Here is a 22,704-nt window from a genome sequence, read left to right as displayed (position 1 = left end):
CACAAAGCTTCCATGTGCCTGGCTTGGGCACCTGTGACCTACAAAACTGATATAATTATCTTTTTTTTTTTGCACTTGCTGTAATTAAATCAGTGCTATTTAACAGTTCTCTGCTGTATTTATTGATTTGGCTGAACTTACCACCATTTTTCAGTCTGGATTTGTTTAAGTAATGCCATCTGTTTGTTATTGTACTACTCTTAGAACATCTGAACAGTATTGTGATATTTCCTAACCTCCCCTACTACTGGAGAAGATCACAATGAGCTGTCAGTCTGGACCAGGATACACTAGAATATTCAGACATAAACATACCATTATCATACGGTCATAGTCCATGTGGGCTTAAATGACCTAGCACTTACCTCAATGGACTATATGAAGAGAGACATGATAGAGCTTGTTGAATATGTGTCCCAGTCGGATAGGAATCTAGTCTTGAGTAGCATCCTACTTTCATCAAAGATGATGTCACAGTACCAGCAAAAAATGATTGACTTCAACAATGGGCTTAGTTTCTGGTGTCACAACAAGGGGATCCAGTATCTGCTTGCCTGGAGAGACATGATCGACAAACCAGGATGTTTTGCCAGAGATGGTTTGCACATGTCACCACTATCCTTCCGTATGCTGGCAAAAATTTTATCTATCCCCATAGTGCCTTTTTATGCTGTGTCAATTTGTAAAATCCTCCAACATAACAAAAATCACTCACAACTACCTAAAGGTACCGCTGCTCAGTGCTAGGAGTTTAAATAAAAAATTGCACTCATTGAAAACACTCTTCACCCTGGAGAATGCAGGCATATGTGCAGTCATGGAAACATGGTTCAGAACCATGGAAAGCACCCTCAGCTATCAAAGGCTACAATGCCTTTCATACAATTTGATCACCCTCAGCTCAGGAGAGAACAAAGGCAGGAGGTGTCTCTGTGTTCATGAAGGAAAGGTACACTGCTAGCCTGGTCCAACAACTTGACTTGCCTGAGCTGCTCCATGCCCAACTAACCATAGGTGTGACATCCTACCATATCCTTACTAGCTACAAATCCCCTGACGTGTCTAGAAAACCACACCTCCTACCTAAGTCTACTGGAATCTCTTAACATTTAGCCTAACTCCATACTTATGGGTAACTTCCATAAACTGGGAGACTTATATGACCCATAATTCACTTCCTCAGAGGTTTTTGGACTTTGTCAATGTAAACAACCTGGAGCAACTAGTTGGCTCCCCAAACAGAGGTGCAACTATGATAAACCTAGTACTTACAAACAAAGGGGGATGCTGCTCCTTCCTGAACAATAATTTCTCCCTTGTAAGATCTGACCACAAAATGATCTCCTTTAATATTAAAACTAAACTAGAACCCCCATCAAACTCCAAACCTGTTAAAACTTTGCTAAGGCCAATTACCTCAAATTAAGTGACAACTTATACATTTCTATGCCCCTCTAAACCTGGATGACACTGAGGCCTACTATTGGTTGTATACAAAAGCACTCTACAGCCATATTCATAGCTGCATAGAGGAGGCAGTACCTGCCTGAGTCAAACCTATGATTACTGACAAAAATAAACAACACAGGTGAATCCACAGTATAAATAGGCTATTCAACAAAAGGAAAAAAAGTCCTCTCCAAAGACAAGAAGGAACAGAAAAAATAGTGCAAAAAGACACTCACCAGTCTAAACAAATTATAGAGGTGTTCAAATCAGCCAAAGCAAACTACTACAAGGCAAAGACAGTCTCCCGGGTGAAAGATAACCATAAGGCTTTTTTTTAATTATGTCTGTAACCTCAGGAGACATGCTCAGCAATGTGCCAAGTTAATCATGAATGGCAACACTTACACCCAGCATGAAAGTATAGCAAACTTGCTGCCCAAGTTCAGTTCAAACGTCTCTCCCCATCACCTCCTACCACACCCACAGAAATATCTGCAACCATCCCCTTACAAGACATTACAAGGGAATATGTCCTTACTGCACTCGCTAAAGCCATAAAACACAGCCTCCATGGGTCCCAACAACATTCCAGGATGCTTGTTAAATAGCTTTAAACAGAATCTATCAAGGCCACTAGAAACCCACTTTAACCACAGCCTCTGAACGTGCTTTGTCACACAGGCATGAAGGACTGGAACAGTTGTTCTGCTGCACAAGGGGGGCCCATCAACAGACCCAGGAAACTACAGACACATAAGCTTCACCAGTTTTATCTGCAAGGCCATTGAGAGAAGTATCATGGGCCTAATCAATAATGACATGGAAACTCTCCAAACACAGGACCAGACCCAATCTGACTTTATCAAGTGAGGTTTTGCCTGCTTAGTCTAGTGGACTACTTCAAGAAAGTCATCAGAGCCATGGATGACAGTAAAACTGTACACACCACTTAACTAGACCTGACCAAAGCACTCGACAAAATCCACCACTTGGAGATCATAGATAAACTTACTGAGTTATACATAAACTGCTACATTGTCAGATGGATAGTCAATAGGCTCACTGACAGGTCCAGATAGGTGAATTCACTTTCAATAAGAAATTGGTTACTAGTAATGTGCCACAAAGCTCAGTGTTGGGATCCCTCATATTTGGTATATACTTTTCAGATGTGAAGGCCAATGTTTGGGGCCTCTGGCTTACTAAGTTCACCCACGACTGTAAGCTGGGAACAACCACTGACTCCCCAAATGATGCTGACATCTTACAAACAGGTCTAAAAATGAAAAACGACTGGTGCCAAAACCATGGTCTAAAACTACATGCTATAAAATGTGTAATTATATCCTTTGATAAATCAGATATCCCTGCAATTTATAACATTGATAGCACATCAATAAAAGAAGACCCAGTGGTAAGGAACCTAGGAACACAAATAGACAGTAACCTAACTTTGAACACCAGGAAGCTATGATAGGGAGGAAATTGTTCTGTGTGGCTCAACTTATAAGTAAAGGCATGGTATCAAGATCAAAGGAAGTCATAGTGCCATTGTGCTCAGCCCTCATCTGGTTCATAACTGAGTACAGTGCTTCCTTCTGTATATACCTAACCAGGCATGTACACCAAATGAAGCAGCCCAGAGGTTTCTCACTAAAAAAAATACAAAGCTTAAGACATATCTTATGCATTTTAACTAAAGTCCTATCCTTTTACTCCATCTCATATTGTTTTTTGAGAAGTAACATATCTCATATTGTTTACTGAGAGGTAACTTATGTCTAACCTATAAGGCATTCTCTGATCCAGCCCTAATGAAAATGTTACGTATTTGCAATTATAATTATACGAGGGTTACCCGTTCCATGGACCGGAACCTTATTTGTGACAGAACTTGCTGGAGAAACAGATTTATATCCCAAATGCTACCCTCCTCTTTGTAATAAACTTCCCACTTTGCAAAACAAATCCCCGCCCCTCACTCTATTCAAAAAAATGTGGATAAATGTATGGGGAACTATAAATTTACACCTGGGGTACAGCCCATGTCCCTTATAGGAAGAAGCAAATGTAAAATATGGATGTGCCATGTGGACGGTGTTCGCAATGTGGATGTATTTTACAGGTTCCCTCTGTAACACTGAGTAACAGGATAGGTAGTGTTTTACTTTAGAAAAGGGAACTGTTACACAAATAAAATAGTTTATATTGCATTATGTAACACCTGTTCAGGGTTTTATATTGGAAAAATGGAGAGGGCTCTCAAGTGTAGGATTCATGAGCACCTATATGAAATAAAAAACAAGAAGGAGACAAATGCTGTTTATAGACATAGGGCATGATTCACGAAGGCTTGCACGGAGTCCAAGAGTAGTGTAAGACTCCATGCAGCCCTCGCGATCCAGGAAAAGCCCAAAATTCCGTGTAAGAGACCAGCTAAAACGTCTCTTACACGGACTGGGCGTGGATATGCTAATCACCTCACTTGCAGCCGAAAGGCATGCAAATGAGGTAGATTAGCGATCCACGAAGCTCAAACCAGCCCGTGTAAGAGTCGTGTTAGCTGCAGAAATGTACTCAGTTGACAACTGAGTATGCTTCTGCAAATAACACAATGGAGTCATGTCAGCTCCAAATAAAGGGTGCATATGTGTCAGGCAGCATGCCAATGGCCAAATATGTGGCCATTGGCAAGAAACCCCGATGCAAATATGAGAAATACATTTTTTTTTCCGGTGATCGCCAATGTTTAAACGCAGTGCAGCCCCGCGCAAATGGGCTGCGCTATATAAAACGTAAAAATGAAGATTATAAACCCACAAATGTGGGTTTTATGCAATACATGGATTTACAATGCAGGGACCAAAAACAACATGGCCACTGTTTAGTGGTTGCTAAGGGGGGAAGCTGAGTCTAAGACATGTAACTAAGCATTAGTAGGCAATCTGATGTAAATGAGTGTTAGGATACTGAATCCCACTGCACATAGCATATGAGCACATTCCGAGTAGTGTAAGAGTTACATAAGGGGGAGGAACAGAGTAGGAGATAGGTGACATCACAGGGGGGAATGGCAGAAAAAAATGCAGTTCATTGGAGGTCAGTGTTACGTGACAGATGTCAGACACATATCATGGAAAGAGGAGTGCCACAAGATAAGCATGGAAAAGTCAAGAAATGGAAGGTCTACACTGTTGCCAACACCAAAGTTTCTTGCTGGGCGTGCATCGCGAGTAGGGCAGTGTGCATGCGTGTAACGCAGACTGAGCATGTGGGAGCCTGTTAGCAGACTTGTAAGACTGTTTGTGCTGGTGTGCACGTGTTTTAACCCGAATAAGTAGATTCATAACCGTATAAGCATGTGTGAGCGTGTGTAAGCCACTGTGAGCGTGTTTCCACTGGTATGCGCATTGCTCCCCCCTGAGGAAAGAGAAAGGAAAAAGGAAGAAACAGAATTAGTAGGAAGCTAGGAGGGAATACTGCTGGAGCTAGCAGGTGAAAACAATTAGAAGCAGGCAATTATACAGGCAGAATAGTAGCCCAGCCAAGCCCAGCACTTAAAACTCTGCAAACAGCAGTGCAGGATGTTTCTCTCAAGAGACACTGCAAAACAGGAGTAAGCTATTAGAAGTGAAAACTGAAAAAGCTCAACTCAGAGCAGAAATGCTAGGGGCTGCGATAGCTGTCATAAGGAGACATAGGCGACTTGTGGAGGGTGGTGACAATGTAAATGGTGCCAGACAACCCACAGTGAGGAGACAGAGAAGAGTGTACAGGCCCAGGGTCACCTACCACGGGTTACATGAGCTGGAGATAGTGGAGCGCTATAGAGTGGACAGAGACCTCCTGCAGCAAATTGTCGAGCTGTGCAGGCCACGCCTCACACACAGAAGCAACAGAGGGGAACCCATCCCAGTGGAAACCAAGGTATGTGTTGGCCTAAGAATACTAGCAAAAGGTACCTTCCAGAGACCAACTGGTGATATGATGGGGATATCACAGGCATCAGCCTCCAGGGTACTGCACCAGTTCCTGGATGCCATGTCAGCACATGTCAGTGATCATGTATATTTCCCCAATGCCTGTGAGGTATTGGCCAGCAATATGCGTCTCTTCCAGCAAATAGCGGAATACGCTGAGGTAGTGGGTGCAATAGACTGCACGCACATACGCATCAAAGGACCAGCCGGTGAGCGGGGAAGGGCCTACATAAACTGCAAGGGCTTCCCCTCCATCAACTGCCAGGTCGTGTGTGATGCCCAGGGCATAATAATTAATGTGTGTGCTGGCTGCCCTGGGAGCAACCATGATTCCCATATCTGGTATTTGACGCAGCTGTACCAGACATTTGCCAATGGGGACATCCCACATGGACACCTAGTGGGGGATGCAGGTTATGCACTGGAGCCGTGGCTGATGACACCCATCAGAAACGCACACACACCTAAACAGGAACACCATAATGAGGCACACGCACAAGCACGTAATGTAACAGAGCATGTGTTTGGGCTGCTCAAGTCCCGGTTCCTGTGTCTGGACACATCTGGTGGAGCCTTGCAGTACTCAACAACTACATGTACCCAAATTGTCATGGTATGTGCTATGCTACATAATATGATCCTGGGAAAACAGCTGCAGCAGGACCAGCATAGGGCCGGGCCAAACAGCCCCCCACCATTGCCAAGGCCATCACAGAGCGTGACTCAGTGGAGGAACAACCTGAGCCTGCCCCAGTAGGCAGAAGGAGGCATGCCCAGTATGCCCTGGCCTTGGTAAAGAGGCAACGCATAGCACATACTCTGGCTCAGTAGGAACGTTGGGAATGACACCCCTCTCTGACTCACTCATATAGTAACAGGGATGCCTAAAATGACATAACCTGCTCTCAAACATGTACAGGGAGTGTAGTATGTGCATCCGACAGAGGCAGACCTGCAGCACCACCTGAGGCATGATTGCCATGTGTTAAGCAATGTAACACCATGTAGTATATGCAAACTTGATGACCCTGACTAACATCCTACCCTCACCAAGCATGATGCCACAATATGAAGATGAGATGATCAATTGCAATAATTGGCTGAAGTATTGCTGTTAGTCAAAGGGTATCCAATGTGTGCCAGCCTGGGATGACATGCTGAGCATGACATGATGCTCCACCTGCTAGGGGTGGCATGCACCTATTAGTCCTGGCCTTATGGATACTAGCAAAGGCTGTTGTTACCCACAGCGTGCCTTGAATAAGTAAGGCTCAAAACACAAACCCACCTCCATAGGTATCACAAGGGAAAAGAACCTAGATGTAATGCTACCCAATGCCAGAAGTCTAAACAGCAAGATGCATGCAGTCTAAACTCCCCCAGTATGGAGAATGTTGATATCTGTCCAGTAACAGAAAACTGGGTCAAGGCTCACAACAGCACCCTAACACTACCAGGTTATACCTCATACTGTGCTGTACAGCCTCAAAACATGGAACAAGTTACAAAAGGAGGGTGACTAGCAATAATTGTCAAGGATAACCACACCCCCATATTGGTACCACAACAAGAAGCAGCATGGACTAGCCATGGTCACGTAACAGTGGATAAAACTGCCTCCCAGTTTATAGCCTGCTACAGACCACCGTCCTAACACCAGGAACTGCACTTGGCCTATATTGGAATACATGAATATATCAAGCCCTCCAAACCACATTATATTGGGTGACTGAAAATACCCAAACATAGACTGGGAGCATTATTCTAGCTCCAACACCCTAGGACAAAGGTTCCTAGAATCCATAAACCAAAATGCTCAGGAACAACGTACCACTCCCACAAGAGGGGTAAGCATACTGGATGTGATAATCAGCAACATGGGTACTGGATGGCAAGATGAAAAGTGTATCCCTCACTGGTAAGATCAGACCATAGAGTAATCACATCGGATATACACAGCCTGACCACAGTCCCTGGCCAGAAAACCACAGTGAAAAACATGTGTAAAGCAAATTTTGCACTCCTCCAAACTGATGTGGAATCCATTAAAGGCCCTGGGCAGGTGCAAAATATGGGCCACACCTCAGAACCTGTTATACAGGCATTCCATGAACACTGCCAGGAATGCATGGATTATGCAATCCCAAATAAAACCAAGACACAATGCCATACACGCAGGCATCTGGCATGGTGGACCCCAGCCATTACCACACCATGCAAGAGAATGAGGAAGCTACTACATGATAGAGCAAACCTATAAAGGGAAGTAAGCTCTGATCAGTAGTATGGCAATAAAATATGTCCACTCATACAATCCACTAAGGTCAGCTACAACAAGTTGAATCTGTGAATCTTGAGGCAATGTTACACGTGCCCCATGTATACAGACAACCCTCACCTCCCCCCAAGAAATACAAATATATGTGAGAGATGCAACCATTTATCCACACCGGAGGCTGAGCTCTCTCAACTCAGTACTGTCAAAACTAGTCAGGAGGAGAAGGTAACCACACACACCACAAACCCAGTCTCACATAGACCTATCACAACTGCAAACCAAAGACATAAACACAGAAAAACATTCCCGGAGGCTCTAATTACAAACACACCACATCAACAGAGGCCTTCAAAGCAGACACCCAAGCAACCAGTACCTCCAAACATAGCACATGCAACACATAGTACACAAAGCTGGTGTGCCAAACAGTCACAGACCAGAAGGAGAAACAACATGCCTGATACAGTTGTAATAGGTGACTCCATAGTCAGACACACTGCTGTCCTGCTCACCAGACTGAACAAGGGAAAGGGTACAGTAAGCTGCTTGTAGGCTGCTACAATACGACACATAACACAAGTACGCAGGTCACCCCAAAGCCAGTAGAAATGTGATGCAGTCATTGTCCATGCTGGTGTGAATGACCTGAGATGTACCTCCCCGGACTACATGAAAAGAGACATAGATGAGCTCTCCGATTATGTAGTCCAGGCCGGTATGACACTGACCTTGTGCAGCATCCTACCCTCACCAAGAATGATGCCACAGTACAAACACAGAATGATCAGCTTTAACAAGTGGCACAATTACTGGTGTCATTCCAAGGGGATCCAATGTCTGTCTGCTTGGGATGTCATGCTTGACAAGCCACGCTGCTGTGGCAGGGATGGCTTGCACCTGTTACCCCTGGGCGTCTGGATATTGGATAATGCTCTTGCCATCTCCATAGAGCCTTTTGTAGGCAAGGCTGAAAAGACTAACCCACCTCCCTAGAAAACATAAGTGGAAAGAAACATAAGGGTAATGCTGCCCAATGCCAGACGTGTAAACCTCAACATGCATGCTCCCGAGGCCCTCCCCAGTATGGAGAACATCGATGTCTGTGCAGTGACAGAAACCAGCAGCAAGGCTCCTGACAGCACACCAGCACTACCAGGTTATACCTCATATCATACGTTATGGCCCCAAAACCTGGACCAAAACATAAATGGAGGGGGAGTATCCATATTCAGCAAAGATACCCACACGTCCAGGTAACTGACAATGCACGAAGCATCGGAGACCACCCATGTGCAACTAACCGTAGGCAAAACTGCTGTACAGTCTGTAGCATGGTACAGACCACACTCTCACACACAGGAACCCCACTCAGCCTTCCTGAAGACACTGGACAGTATGAATGTCTCACCAAATACCAAACAAGGTACTCACAAATTACCACATAGGTGGTAATCCATTATGTATGGAAGGAGTAATCAGGGACCTAGGGACACAAGTGGACAGTAACCTGTCATGTGACACTCACATTGCCAACGTGGCTAGGAAGACCGTCTATATTGGCCACCTTATCATGAAAGGATTCACATCTACGTCAACAGAGGTCATTGTGCCCCTATACTGTTCTCTTATCAAGCCCATAATTTAGTACAATGCCTCAATTGGGATGTACCTTACCCGACACCTGCAGCAGTTAGAAAGACCTCAAAGGTACCTCACCAAGAGAATAAAGGGTCTCAAATATATGTCATATGCTGCCTGGCTGTAGACACCCTAGCTGTATGCAGTCACATACTGCCTACGCAGAGGCGTTGTATGCCTGTTGTACAAGGCCATGTCCAACACAGGATTAATGGACATGCTTCACCCCAGAAAACCCAAATCCATCGGAGCTGTGAGAGTGAGAGATGTCAACCTCAACACATAATGAAATAACATGTGCTGGAGGGACAGATACATAACCCAGAGGCTCCCTACACCCTGGAACAGAATCCCACTCCATGTTAGGCAGAGCCCCTCACTGACTCTCTTCAACAGGAATCTTGCCAAGTGGATGGGTGATCTTAGATGTACACTGGGGGTCTTCACTGTGTCACGTCCAGACAGAGGCACAGTAAAGTGAATCCTAAATGGCCGTAATATTCTCATAGCAAGGGGTGGCGAAAGTCACACACACTCTGGTTAGGCTTATAAATGCCCAAGGGCGGATAGCATAGTATGAACCTATGAACCTATGAAAATACAAATTGTACAGGACACTAAGGATAATCACAAGGCTTTCTTAACTGATGGTAGGAACCTTGTTGGGAATTCACAGATATGCTCTGAATCACTCAAATATTACAAACAACGTACTAAACACACACACACACATATTGCTAACATCCAACCTGACAGGTACAGTGCATGGACTCCAAAAAGAATGGAATGCCAAATCACACTACTGCTCAATGTCAGCCTTACCACAGGATATGTACCCAAAGAGCAGTGTACAACAACAGTGGTCCTTCTCCACAAAGGTGATGCCTGAATGGATACTGCAAACTATCACCCCAGAATCCTGACAAGCTTGGTCTGCAAAGCTATGGAAAGGATCAGCATGTACCTCAGACATAAAGATATTGGGGACCTACTGACACTGGACCCTACCCAGTGTGGCTTTCTTAAGTGCAGATCCTGCCCCTTAAACATGTTTGACTCATTTAAAACAGTCATTAAGGTCATTGATGAGGGGAATGTGGTCCACACAGCCTAGCTGGACCTTGCAAAAGGCTTCTATACATTACCCCACGTGTTCATTATAAATAAGCTCATCAGCTTAAATATAAACCCCTATGTCAGTAGAGGGGTTGCAAACCAGAAAAAGGACAGAACTGACATGGTCAGAAATGCTGCAGCCATGTCAGACTACAAACCAGATACAACTGGCATCCCACAAGGCTCGGTCCTGGGACCTCCCTTGTTTAGTATATATGTCCCATAGGTACAGGCCAACATGGAAGGACTGTGTCTGAACAAGTTTGCAGAGGACTACAAACTGGCCACCATATCTGACCCTCCAGCTGACACAAGCATCCCACAAAAGGGCCACATAGAAACAGACAACTGGTGCCATAGCCATGTCAGCAAGCTAATTGCAGAAAAGTGTATAGTCAACCCCTGTGGATATACAGTAAGTGCCCACCAATTACCACATATTAAGTACTTAAGATGTAATAAGAGACCTGGGGACACAAGTTGATAGATATCTTGCATTGGACAAGCATGTGGCTGTAGTGGTTACAGAAACATACCATATACCCACCTAATCATGAAGGTAGTCAGATCTAGATCAGGGGAGGTCATTGTGGCTCTGCAGTCATCCTTCATCAGCGTCACAATTGACTACAATGGCCCCTGTGGGATGTACCTCAGCAGGCACCTCCATCAACTGGAAAGACACCAAAAGTACCTCACCAGGAGTATCAAAGAGCTTGAACAGATGCCATGGGTTGCCTGATTAAACAAACTGCAGCTCCACACACTGCCATACTGCCCGCCCAGGGGCAAGCTTTGCCTGATGTATAAAGCCATGTCCAAGCTGGAATCAATGAACATGCTGCACCTTGTACAATCTGAATGGCAGTGAGCTATGCACATGAGAGACCTGAACCCCAGCACTGACATACATAGGACAAGCTGTACTGAATGATCCATAACACAGAAGCCACCCCCACTCTTGAGTAAACTCCCAGTACAGGTTAGCCAGAGAGTCACTCATCGACTCTCCTCAAGAGGAATCTTGATGAGTAGATCGGAGATGGTAGGTTTTCCCTGGGTATCACTGTTATGTCACGGGAAGACGGAGGCACAGTATACTAACCATGACATATGTCATGGCAAACTCCAGTTATAATGTGTGTCAAAGGACAAACACACTCTCTGACTAGCATTAGAAATGGCCTAGGGCACATCGCTAGTGTTTGCCAATGTCCACCTATGTTGTGGAATACACTACCAAGGTTGGACAAGCCTGGTTTAAGTAGTCCATATCTGAACATAATGCAACATGGTCATATGTGCACAACTGGCCCCTAACCAGTCTGTTGTGCTCACTATGAAAATTTAAAGCAGTGATAGGACTAAAGCCCAAGATACTGTCCACCACAGTGAAAGTACTCAACCAGTACACTATATGGCACTACAGTGTTAGGTCAGTATGAAAGGATGTTGACAACTGTATGCAAAGTATCCCATGCAAACCCTGCAGGCACAGTATAATCCATGTTGTGTTCAGACACAAAGCAGTTGGCCAGTAAGTACACAACATGACACCTAACACACAACCATAAATGTGAGATATTGTTGAAGTTCACACTCATCCACAAATGTGGTGGACTGCAGAGTTCAACATATGGAAAGCTCACACTGGGCATGCTTGCACACTTTGATAAATGAGACATATGTCAGACAACATGCCATGGAAAGCCTGAACTGGGCATGCTCACACACTTAGGCCATATCTCAGTTTAGCAGTTGGCCACACATATCTGGTATTTGTACGTGTTATTCCAGGAACCAACCACATCTGCCCAGTGCACACAGTTAAATGACTACAGAGACACAAGTGATATAGTGGATCCCTCTCATATTCAAACATCTTCCACAGATACACAAGTTGTTCATAGAAAAAGGGAATGCTATGGCAATAAAGACCTGCAAACAGTCTATCAGCAACAAATATTGTGCATCTGACAATTAAACATATGGGTGTAGAGGTCAATACTAGGCTGTTTGCCCTAGGGAATGAAAGCTTAGCCAGAGTGTGCTTGGCGTCTGCTTCCCCAGTACAGTAGGCTACTGTGCCACTGTAAAGTAGGTCACATAAGGCACCGTTGGAGGCTAGTGTGCTATGCCTCCATCAAGCAGGGACACAGTGGAGATACCAGGGGTTGAATTTGCTATGCCACATCCATGTGGCTGGTGTGTGCTGGAAGAGGGTTGGTGAGGACCTCTAACAGTAAGTGGGCGTCAATAACAGATTGAGGGGAGCCTTATCTGCAGTGTCTGGACAATTTCACTGTCAACACTTTGTCGTGATGATTATGAGGGATTAAAGTGTCATGCCAGTACTGTTCAGAGATGTCCTCCCTCTGTGGGCTACTGCTCTGCAATGTATTAGCTCACTCTATCAGTTGGACAGCTCATATATGGCTGGTATACACCTGACAGGTGTCCTGTTGCGGAGGAGTCATGGCTATATTTGGGATAGCATGATCAATGCAAACCTTTCACATGCTTATAGAATACAATTGTCAAGGATTATGCAGAGTGGCCTGTATACTCCCCCAGCATGGGTCCTTTGAAGTCTTCCACCCCAGTCTTCACAAGTGCAAAGTCTGCTTTTGATAAATACACTTTGTTTGCAGTGACAACCTTGCCTGGGGGTGGGGATGGGTTATGGATGTCCAGGGAAAGGTGGGTATGGTCAGATATCAACAATGGTGGTCTACCTCTGGTGTGGAACAGTGAGTACCCATGTTGCAGATGGTCAGGTGCAATATGTATTCCCCCTTGTGGCTGTGGTGAGTGGTCCTGCCATAGCACATGGACTCACAAATTGTAATGGCTGTAGGGTAATGTTGTAGAGGCCTGAGTAGTACATACCTACCTCTGTATAAATAATGATGTCAGCACCCTATAAGTACAGCAGGAGAAGGGAAACCTTTCAGTAATGCGAATAGCGAGCTAATGCGTCCGTCTCGAGTGTCATAACATAGGTAGGGGTTTGAATCCTGCAAATGCTCAGTGTGTGTGTTTGGGTGAGGGGGGTTAGTGTGTGGGCAATTCTGTGTTTGAGAAATGTCCCTTTTGGCAACTAGGAGAGCACACACTACAGGATGCACATTCCCCTTTCTAAACACTGATGATGTCAGCACCCTATAAGTAAAGCAGGAGAAGAAAGACTTCCCAGTAATGCGAATAGCGTTCTCTGCTAATGCATCCATCTCACATATCATAACATAATTAAATAGGGGTTTGAATCCTGCAAATGCTCAGTGTGTGTGTTTGGCTGAGGGTGGATAGTGTGTGTGCAGTTCTGTGTAAGAGCAATGTCCCTTTTGGCAACTAGAAGAACACACTACAGGATGCACATTCCCCTTTCTAAACACTGATGATGCAGCACCCTATAAGTACAGCAGGAGAAGAACAACCTCCCACTGATGTAAATAGCGCGCTCTGCTAATATGTCCGTCTTGAGTGTCATAACGTACTTAGGTAAGGGTTTGAATCCTTCAAATGCTCACTGTGTGTGTTTGGGTGAGGGTGGTTAGTGTGTGTGCAATTCTATGTGAGAGAACTGTCCTTTTTGGCAACTAGGAGAACACACTACAGAATGCACATTCCCCTTTCTAAACACTGATGTTGTCAGCACCCTATAAGTACAGCAGGAGAAGGGAAACCTCCAAATAATGCAAACAGCGTGCTCTGCTAATGTGTCTGTTTCGAATGACATAATGTAGTTAGATAGGGGTTTGAATCCTGCAAATGCTCAGTGTGTATGCGCAATTCTGTGTGAGATAAACGTCTGTTTTGGCAACTAGGAGAACACACTACAGGATGCACATTCCTGTTTTTAAACACTGATGATGTCAGCACCCTATAAGTACAGAAGGAGAAGATAAATCTCCCAGTAATGCAAATAGCGCGCTCTGCTAATGCGTCCTTCTACCGTGTCATAACATAGTCAAGTAGGGGTTTGAATCCTGCAAATACTCAGTGTGTGTGTTGGTGAGTGGGGTTAGTGTGTGTGCAATACTATGTGACAGAAATATCCCTTTTGGCAACTAGGAGAGCACACTACAGGATGCACATTCCCCTTTCTAAACACTGATGATGTCAGCACCCTATAAGTATAGCAGGAGAAGAGAAACTTTCCAGTAATGTGAATAGCGTGCGCCGCTAATGCGTCTGTCTTGAGTGTAATAACATAGTTAAGTAGGGGTTTGAATCCTGCAAATGCTCAGTGTGTGTTTGGATGAGGGGGGTTAGTGTGTATGTGAAACAAATGTCCCTTTTGGCAACTAGGAGAACACACTACATGATGCACATTCCCCTTTCTAAACACTGATGATGTCAGCACCCTATAAGTACAGCCGGAGAAAAAAAAAACTCCCAGTAATGCAAATAGTGCGCTCGGCTACTGTGTTTCATACTAGTGTCATAACATAGTTAGATAGGGGTTTGAATCCTGCTAGTGTGGGGGGTGGAACTAGGGTGTGTGCAATTACATGTGTGAAAAAACTGACCCTTTTGGCAATCAGTACCACACACCAGCTGCTGCATATTCCAATCTCTACACAGAGATGATGTCAGCACCCTACAAGTACAGCAGAAGAGGGCAAATCTCCCAGTAATGCAAATAGCACGCTCTGCTACTGCGTCTCTCACTACTGTCATAGCACAGTTAGTTATGGCTTTGAATTCCACAAATGACACGTGTGTTTTTGTCACACAGAATGCCCATGTGTGTGGGGTGTTGTTCACAATAATGCATGACATCGATTAAACCAGTAATGGCAATGCACACATATGATGTATGTGTGTGCCAAATACACATATATACCTGTGACCTTCAATAGTTCCCATGTCTGAAGCCTGCCACATGTGAATACATGGTATTTGCACTGGATAACATTATGACTGTGGTTTTCTGTGCAGGTGCTGCATGTGGTATGTGTATATACAGTGTGAGTTGTATATGGTATCATCCTAGCAGCGAGGGATACACATCTGGTCTGGGGCATATAGTCTACATGTTGTTGATGAACAGGTGCTGCATGTTTTCACCTGTTGTGGGAGTGGTTACAAGTTGTTCCATAGCAATGCAGTGACTACATGCTAGGAACCTTTCAGCTAGGGTGTTGTAGCTACAGTAATTCATCAGCATTCAGTAATACTTCAGCATTCTTAGTGAGGGTATGATGCCAACCAAGGTCAGGGTCATACCAGCCTGTGCCACATGCTCAGAAAGCCCATCTATGTTCCCTATCATGCAGTCCAGGGAGGTACATCACAGGTCAGCCATAGTGGCACGGACAATGACTGAGTCATATGTGTCCATGCCTCTGACTGACCTGTATGCTTGTGTTATGTGGTGGACCATAGTGCCCCACAGGCATATCACTGTGACCTTCACCTTGTCCAGCCTGGTGAGCGGGACCTCACCGTACCAGACAATAAAGGTACCTAACACAACTGCAGCAGGCGTGTTGTCTAGCCGTACAGGCTGTGACTGTTTGGCACACAGGATTTGTGTGCTATGTGTTGCATGTGCTGTGTTCCGGCTTAACATATGCCTGTGTGCCAGCTGCAGAGGTGTCTGCTGCTCAGGCAGGATGCTATTCTGAGGCTCCAAGAATGTTCCAGTGTGTTCATGTGTTTGGATTGCTGTCAGTGTAGGTCTACATCAGGCTGGTATTGTAGTCACTGTAGTATTTCATGCCACCTGACAGGTTATGCCAGTACTGGGTTCAGAGTGCTTAGTCCCCAGTTTGGCTATGTGGTTGCATTTCACACATGTGTTGTATGTCCATGTGTAGGGAAGAGGGTTGACTGTGTACATGTGGCAGCTGTGACATTGCCACATGACTCACATATTCCACAGCTGTACCATAGAGGTGACTGACAAGTGACCTTTGCACATGCTACCATAGTATTGTGATTGCCATGGTGATTAACAGCACATAGGGCCAATGGGGATCAAGGTACAGAAGGTGAGTATGTGAGGGTGTAGTGCCTGTGATTAGTTAGCGCATGAATATATGACTGCTCACGTCGTCAAATGCCAGGTAAGTCATATGCAATGTGTCACAGGCAACGTACATGCGAACAGGACAAACAGTGACGTTCTGTCAAGAGAGACATGGACATACATATAGTAAGCTATGCAGATGTCACTAGGAATCCAGAGAAGCTCCGTAAATCTGCAATGCAGGTGGAATCAGTGTTCCAGGGTAACTGCAAGCAAACATGCATGCAAACAAAGCTACAGTAAGCAGGGCTGCATGTAGTCCATTGTACAACAAACAAGCTGTACCACTTCCAGTAGGTAACAGTGCAAATATGCAGGCACTAAACACATGTGCATGGAAATACACAGGTCAGATGGCCAGGGTCCAGTCTCAGCGCACACAAGTGTACAGACCATGTACCGTCAGGATGTACAATAACTGGATGGAAACCCAGGTGCTCATACCTGCAGTAATACACATGTCAAATAACAGACACTGAGCCTTCACTCAGTGGTTCCATACTTAGTAGGATGAATGCTACCTGTCCTGCCACCACAGTATCCCTGACATTTATGGGGACTCTCCCTCCTGTGAAAGTTAGTTTTGTGTGTTGGGGCTGTCTAGCATGGGATGAGATGTGAGCTTGCAGTGCTAGGGTGCTTCTGTGTGTCCTGTACCAGTCGTGTAGTACTGCACACATATCAACATCCTCAAACATCCGCATTGCAGAGTCCAGTGTGGGCAACATGCCACTTTCAGTTTACATGTCCATCATTGCGTATCAATACTTTCATTACCTTATCCCCTGTGCTACCTATGTATGTGGCCTTCTGTTGACATCCTTACCAGCAGTATGCAAACATGTGCAGATGGTACTTACCATGGGTGTAGAAAACAGTACAAGACAATCATACCCTTACTGCATCAGGCATGCTGGGATATACCCACAATTATATCAGCACACTGCACTGTTAACAACATGATACTATTACTACAAGTCTATGTAGTCATCCTGTGCATCAGCAACATGTTAACCTGTACCTGCACTGATGTTACAGATTGCAGGAGGTGGCACAGTTTCATCATATGCACAGGGTGTGAAGTTGGTATGCCTGAGTCTGCCACTGATACCACCAATTGACATGTATGTGTATGTGTGTTGGTGAGGGACAGCAGTACAAGGTGGGGCAATTTTGATGCAGTGTGTGCGTGTATGCGATAGCCCTAGGTGTTGCCAATTCGCATGTGTGTATGGATACACACAGTTCCACCTCATGGCTGCCATATACCGGTGTTTGTGGACAGCCACAGACTGTACCTGCCAGGTCATACAGATCAGTGTCTCTGGCCACGGACACGGTACCTGTGCCTTGCAGGGGTGCTACGGACCGTATCTGGTACTAATCCAGACTGGGTACTGTCATCAGAAGCAGGTATTCTTTGACTGGACACAGATCCCTGTTGGGCCTGTCCAGAGCCAAGTGCATGTGGTCTCCTGGGGCGGTCTGATGACAGCACAGACCCAGCATTGCTGGGGCTGCTGCTGGCACTATGGGGGTGGCCGCGGCCCTGTTGTCGTCCGCAATGACTGCCAGCTGCTGCTGTTGCTGGCATACGCCCATGTCGACGCCTCAACTGTCCACCATTGCCCTGGCTCATGGACATGTAGTGGTGGAACTGATCTAATATGTCCCCACAACATCTGTCTATGACATCGGTGAAATTACGGATGGCAGCCGCAATGTCACGCATACTGTCACTCATGGCTGTGCGACATGCTGTCAGCTCCCTCAGACCCTGTCTGGTGTACCGTTCCATACGTGACTGTGCCTGCATGACAGCCTGAAACATAGCTGAGGTTGTAAGACCTCTGTGGGCAAATCTGACAGGGGCAGTATGCCCATGGATGCTCCCATGAGAACCCCTGGACATCTGTCTGTGTGGTACCATCTCAGGGCCATGCCCATGGCTGCTGTGTGGGGAAGCATGTGCCACAGATACCACATTACCCTGGTCAATGCCCACTGCATCCTGTCCATCACCTAGGGACATTGGTGACAAAGGATGTATTGGCAGGATGACTGTGCGCATTGATGGGGTTGACAGCTGTGTACTGTCAATTGGCTGACTAATGACGGACCCTGGCACACCTTCCTGTGCCATTACACAGATGTCATCATTATCAGTACCTGTGGCACCTGATTCAGGTTCTCTGCTGCATGACACCAGAGCAGCACCAGAACCTGTGGGAGGAAAACAGGAAACACAGTTTACAATGTCTACACAATGTTACCAGTGATGCACACATGCACACATGCACAGGTGCACACATGCACACGTGCACAGGTGCACAGATGCACACATGCACAGGTGCACACATGCACACGTGCACAGGTGCACACATGCACAGGTGCACACATGCACAGGTGCACACAGTTGCACACTTGCACACAGTTGAACACTTGCACACTACTCATTATGTGAGATATCAACATACAGACACAGACACACCTGCATGCATACACAGAACACTACTGATTGAGCCTAATATTACTATTACTATCAAGACTATTAAAGGTATTGTTAATACACACTCACCAGCATGGATAGGCTGCATTGCTGTTACACCGGAGGGACCTGCAGAAGTGAGGAAATTAATGTCAGTGGGCACAACTGTGCCATTGTTACTGAGTATGATACAGGTCAGTAGTACAACAGTTGCCTTTCACAGGTCAGCTGCTGATATTGAGAATATCACACTTGCACATTAAATACTATGATGACAGCTACAAACCAAGGACACACCTCACACATGCATTAACTACCAGTGTACACAACAGTCAACTATACATATAGCATATTACCTGCACGCTCGTAGTCATGGTGCTGTGTGGATCCAGCCTCCATCATAATGCAGGTCTGCTGCTGTTGTTGTTGTTGGTGGGCTGGAGCCACAATACTTAGGAGTAGTCCCTCCAGTCTGGTGAGTGGGGGATGTGTAGCCACCCCACCACCTGTGGCAACCTGTTGCCTGTGGATATCGGACACACACTGACGGACATTTCTGATTAAATCACTGCAGTAATGTCATACCTGCTCATATGTCCTATTATGCGTGCCTATGTCATTTACCCGACGGACCAGGTCTTGCCACAGTGCAGCCCTCTCCTGCTGATTCTGGCTGGTGCGGGAAAAGAGTATTGCATACTCCCGCACCAGGCTCTGGTGTATTTCCTCATCCTCGGCTGCAGAGTATGCCGGATTGCGCTGGTGAGCCATGGTCCTGAAAAAGGAAATAAAATGATATCAGCAAAATATGTCAGCAGAATTTGGCACACATACTATACATGCTACTCGACTGTTGTGATACAACATATCTCCCATATATACCATCTGTCAATTGGTGGATGCACATGTAAATGGCCAGGTATCAGTGCTCAGCCAACAACTGTGTAACAGTACCTGGCACACTCCATACGACATACTACCAAACCCTAGCAGTCAGCACACTGATTCAGGTCCAAATCACCTCCTCACTCTGGGGGTTTGTATCGATGTACTGTATGGGGTACATCATCAACTACTGTGATCTGACCACAAACTAATCGCCCTGGATATACATATCCCACCTCCAGCACCAGCACAAACGACTACAGTGAATAACATTTCAAACGCAAACTTTACACTTCTTAAGACTGAGATGGTATCCTTTAAGCCCACTGGGCCAGTGGAAGCCACAACCCACAATGCTGACTCCTTCACAAATGATTTCTACGGACATCTCCGAGAATGCATGGATCATGCAATCCCATATAAGACCAAGACACTCTCCACAAAGGGAAAGCATCCTGTCTGGTGGACCCCAGCCATAAACAGATTGTATAACAAAAGTTGGAAGCTACTGCAAGACAGAGCATAATTCCATAAAGGGAAGGCATGTCTGATCAGCACTAGTAAAGAGCTATGTTCTCTCATACAAACATCCATGGGCAACTTTGAGAGGGAAATCACTAGGGACACTACAGATAACCACAAGGCCTTCTTCAGTTATGTTAGAAACCTGGTCAGAAACCCTCCAATATGCTCATAGTTAGTACACAACAACAAATAATTCACTGAACCCACAGATACTGGCAACATTGTGACAGACAGGTTCAGTGCAATTTTCCCCCCTCCCTCTCCCCCAAACAAAGACATACTTATCCCAGCTGAATGTAACCTCCCTGTCATCACAGATGTCCAGGTGAGAGCCGCCCTCAGAAAAGCAAAAAACACAGCATCAATGGGACCTGATGGTATCCCCGGTTGCATGCTACATGAACTCCAAGAGGAGCTAAACCAGCATATAGAAGTGCTGTGTAACACTAGCCTGACTACAGGATATGTACCTGTACACTGGCGTACAGCAGCAGTGGTTCCACTCCACAAAGGAGGCACCTCTACATACCAATACAATACAACACAATACAATACAATACAATATGCTATTGCCCCTGGGACTACAGCAGCATACTGTTCTGCTACCCTGACCATTGTGACACATGTGATGTGATGGTACCTGCTCCTGTCAAACAGTTACACAAGGTGACTCATATGGCATATTGCCTATCTGACTAACATTCAGCAGGGGTATGTGTGACATGTACTCATGGGGAGTCTTGCTTCTTAACGCTGTGTGGTTTATTGCAGGGTATGTCTTATCTGTGGGTAGGAACCTGTACATCCGCCATGTGCTCTCTACTGTGGTGTCAAGGATGACACACAACGGTCATTTAGGTTGTGGATGGTGTGAGGTGTTACTATGGTTGTTGGACATCTGTCATGGGTGTGACTTAAGTATGTAAATCCAGGAGTGGTAACCTCTATGTGGGTAGTATGTGTGCACTCTGTGGTGCTGTCAGTCAGTGTGCATTGGTAATGTGTTTGAGTGCATTGTCACAGTGTCGTACATGTCACTGTGTCCTTCTCCATATCTGTACCTGTCATGTGAGGTACATACCGTGGCACCCATTGTGTGGTGTGGAGGGGTATACTGACCTACATATCCATAGCTGACACACCATGTCTGATGACACATACCATGTACAGGTCTTCCAGGAATAGTCTGCCACTATGACTATCATTGGGGGGACTATTGTACACATTTATGACCCTGTTCACCCCTGACACATGTAGTGGTGGGCAGCCAATCACATATCTGATGGTTACTTGTGTAGGTGATTTGAAATGGGGTATGGTACTCCAGTTTCGACACTGGTGTTCACTCCATGTCTTTGTCACCAGGCACCTGTTGCAATACATCTATACACATGTGCCTCACTCAGAATATATATATATTTATCTCTCTCTCTCTCTCTCTCTCTATATATATATATATATATATATATATATATATATATATATGTCTGTATACATATACACATATATATAACAATGTACATATATTGCTACAGATATGGAGAGAGGGGGGGGGGTGTGACAGAGAGGGGTTGAGAGTGACAGAAGGGGTGGGACAGGAGGAGTGTGAGATAGTCATATACAGTCATAGCTGTAGATACTCAGATCTGTCTGTCTATGTATATGTATCTACATATATCTATATCTGTATGTGTGTATTACATATATATGTTTGTACATATTCTATCTATCTACATCTGTCTATGTATTCCTACATCCCTCTCTATCTATGTATACGTATATGTATATATATATATATATATATATATATATATATATATATATATATATATATATATATATATATATATATATATATATATACATACATATATTGACATACATACGTATCCATATGATAGATAGGTATATCAACATGTTTGTTTACAAAACTGTATACACACACTAACATACTGCTAAACATACATAACTGTGAAACCTACTTTGTACATTGCACTACAACCTACATTCAACCTACATTGATATGTGCACATAGATGCCCTCACATACATATGTATGTACAGCCTTCACTGATAGTTGCTGTATGTCCCCTGCCCTATGCACATCTTCATATACATATAGACACAGACCAATGACACATATGGAGAGTTCACAGTATGTAGACTTTTAAAGTATTACTTTACATTACCTGTGTTTACCACAGCTGCTTGCGTTGCCTTTTGGATCGGTGTCCTGCTGCTGCTCCAGTTGACAGATGTCAGCTTTCTAGTAGGTTTTGTTAAGTGTTTTTGTTTGTGTATTTTTTCTC

The sequence above is a fragment of the Protopterus annectens genome, chromosome 1.part1, assembly GCF_019279795.1.
Source record: "Protopterus annectens isolate FY-2018-M chromosome 1.part1, PAN1.0, whole genome shotgun sequence".
Classification (NCBI taxonomy): domain Eukaryota; kingdom Metazoa; phylum Chordata; order Ceratodontiformes; family Protopteridae; genus Protopterus; species Protopterus annectens.
Note: the sequence above shows the minus strand (reverse complement) of the source record.